At 39.5% G+C, this 3,277-nt stretch overlaps 1 long non-coding RNA gene across 1 annotated transcript; it reads right to left on the minus strand.

Moving 5' to 3' along the window:
- Positions 1-556: 556 nt before the first annotated feature.
- Positions 557-3,277, minus strand: LOC118431324. Its single transcript, XR_004832964.1, has 4 exons — positions 3,150-3,277; positions 1,488-1,620; positions 1,115-1,210; positions 557-670 (listed from the first exon to the last, which is right to left on the minus strand). It is a non-coding gene; the product is annotated as an uncharacterized LOC118431324 (long non-coding RNA).

The raw sequence follows: 3,277 nt of genomic DNA on the forward strand, positions 1-3,277 counted from the left end.
TATGGTGGAAAGCCGTTTACTGCCTCTTTCCGACAAACCTATTGGTATCGTCTGTTGTCTCTTTATTTTGGGTAGAATATGTAGTAAAATTTTAATTTTGGACCCGAAAACTATCATTTTTTAACACTTTTTTGATCTAAGCTGCTTGGGAAAAACGAATTTTCCCAGGATAACGGCCTACGTGGTAGAGAAGCTATATTCTTCATGTTTGTGTAAAATGAAAATAAAAAAATTCCATGTGATAACTTTTTTGCAATCTCCGATGACGTCATTTCTTCGAAATCGCATGAAAAACGATGCTATTTGGGTCATCAGGCGAAAAAACCGCATCACCGTTGCAGCGGACTAATACAAAAATGGTTTCGCAGGCCGAACAACTACTCCTCGCACAAAAACAATACAACCCACGGGCTTTTCAGGAAATACGACAAATCTATGCTCAGCTATAACGATCAGGAAGCAATAGGGAGCAAAAGTTAGGGAGACAACAGCGCACTTCCGGCCTATTACACCACCCTTCCGCCAACTCCGGTCAGATTTGAACTCCGACCCGGAACCTTGAAAACGGGTTCATTCTTGTTTTGTTCAGGCGGTTGGAAGAAGTAACGATTCCCTAACAGGTAAGAAAACGTCGGTATCTGCCTGGCGATAATTCCCACTGGAACTGTGGCTATTGAAGAAAAACAAACATCCTAAGTCAATGAAATGTAAATATGCAAAATAAAGCTGATCATATCCATATATAACAATTACTATCATGACTGCTGATTAAGAATACTAGACACATTTTCATTATGTTTCCTTGTTTGGAAAAACATATTGTTTTTGCTGGTGTGTCCCTTTTCTTTCTTCTTTTGTCAGTAGCCAATCAGATTACAGCTTAGGCTAGATGTTAGCTGGTATTTACATAAGCAGCTTGTTACAAGTTTGTGACAAAAAGACCTGTTTCTTTTTTTTTCTTTCTGACAATAATGCAACTGGGTAAGCCCGATGGTATAGTATAACTATGTTTATGGCCAAGTTCCCGAAGGAAGCAGACGGTAGTACAAGGAAGCATACCTAAAGGATATTGCGATGCCGTGTACGTTTGAGAAGTAATTTTGCCTACTCTTACCTAATTTGTCAAAATCATCAAAGTCCCATGGCTGGAACACGTGGCTGAAGCTGACAGTGTCTTTATTGATGACGTTTATTCCTGGTAATGTCCAATCTGTGGAGATGGGAGGAAAAACAGTAATAGCCTTTATCAATTATGTTTTGTGGACTGTCTTATGCCCCCCACCCCCACCCAAGTTTTACTATAATACATAAAAATAACCCGTAACAGTTTAAGTAATTACATGTACTGTCCAATAACCCTTTTGCATATAATTTAAACAGTCTGGGAGTTTGTGCTTTGGCTTTTTAAATTCATCATCATTTAGTCCACTTTTCTAAGTATTAAAAAATCACATTGATAGTTAAAAAGTTCCAAAACTTCCAGTCACCTGTGAAAGAATGTACGAGTGCTAACCAAGGATGGTACGATGTTCATTGGTTTTTGATGACGCGATCCTTGTGACAGATGGGCGAGTACTGCCGCCAGTCTTCTACCTGCCACTGACTGCATGGCTTCCTGATCTACGAGGGGGGTTCAATAAGTTCTTTGCCTCACCAAGAAATAACAAGCAAAACTCAGATTTTCAGGCACAACTTCATAGTATGAAGTCTTTTATCAATATCCTCCAAATTACAAATCATTGGAGTCATTACTTTCCAGGCATTCGTTTTTTCTAAATTAGAAGGTAAGTGGCGAGAAAAAAGTTGTGTGAATTGTGATCAGACATGTGTGGGTCTAGTTTCCCATGCCATAAATTAACAAAAGACGTTGTCAAAATGTTTGATAATGATTCTCTTCCTATTTCAAGCAAAAAGAATTGGGTTTCTAACTTCCAGCAGCGCAAATTGACCCACACACTCAGGTCAGGTCAATTGTCCACGTTTTTTTCCTTCTCCCTCACCTAACGTTACTGGGTGTCGCCTGCAAAGTAATGATCACACTAATTTGAATTTTGGTACATATTTATATAAGACTTTATACTTGACATCTATGCTTCGAAATCTGAGCTGTGCTTATTTTTTCTCGGTAAAGTCGGGGACTTATTGATAACCCCACGTACATGTATAAAGTCTTATATAAATGTGTACCAAAATTCAAATTATTGTGATCATCATGTTGCAGGCGACACCCAGTAACGTTAGGTAAGGGATAACGAAAAAAAAGGTGGACAATTGATCTGCAACCTGAGGTGTGAGGTCAAATTGTCTGATCACACTTCACCCTTCTTTTTCTCCCCACTTACCTTCTAATTTAGAAAAAACGAATGCCTGGAAAGTAATGACTCCAATGATTTGTAATTTGGAGGATATTGATAAAAGACTTCATACTATGAAGTTGTGCCTGAAAATCTGAGTTGTGCTTGTTATTTCTTGGTGAGGCAAAGAACTTATTGAACCCCCCTCGTATCATACGGGGAAGATACTATACCTTGAGATCTGTCCATTGGAAAGCATGTTAAAATACAGTGAAAGAAGGCTTACGAAAATTACTAACACCAATTTCAATTCTTCACCATAAAATCACAAGGGTCATTTTTATAAACATTCAAAGAAAATAGCTTAAACTTCAAAGAAAGCTCGCTCTAGGGAAGAAACCTCACCTCTGGCCCTGTTTTTTTTCCTGGATCAACCGCCGTTAATTCAACTGCAGGTTATGTCTCAAGATTGGGCCAAAGTTTTCAAGGAAAAGGAGTATTTGTAAGGACTATAATATTGTAAGCATGGCCGCTTGTTTGGGGACGTGTTGAAAAATACTTTGTACATCCGTATCCGGAAAGGCTAAGGGTAACGTTAAGTGTTCGTGATTCAACAGCGAGATGGGGTGCTGACATTCGTGTTGTAGCGGCAATAAACCATTTCTAATACATATTGACATAAACTTTAATAGGTCATATGAGCGAATACGCCGGTTAGAGTAGCGCGTGTGTAAACGCCCCCACCCCCAACACCCTCCCCTCTCCCCTCACACTTTGCCATTCGGCTTACATCCAGGCGCTGACGTCGATGTTTGTAGATTGTGCTTTAGCGAATAAAAGAGAATGTCTACAAACCTATCTGTTTACTGGGGTTCTCAGGTCTGTCCTTGGGTCCAGAAAACTTATAAAAACAGCAGGACTGAGCTGAGCCTTCCAACTCTGCGTGACGTGCTGGGGTATCAGGTACAAAGGTCAAAGTTTAC

This window comes from Branchiostoma floridae, chromosome 15 (assembly GCF_000003815.2).
Source record: "Branchiostoma floridae strain S238N-H82 chromosome 15, Bfl_VNyyK, whole genome shotgun sequence".
NCBI lineage: Eukaryota > Metazoa > Chordata > Leptocardii > Amphioxiformes > Branchiostomatidae > Branchiostoma > Branchiostoma floridae.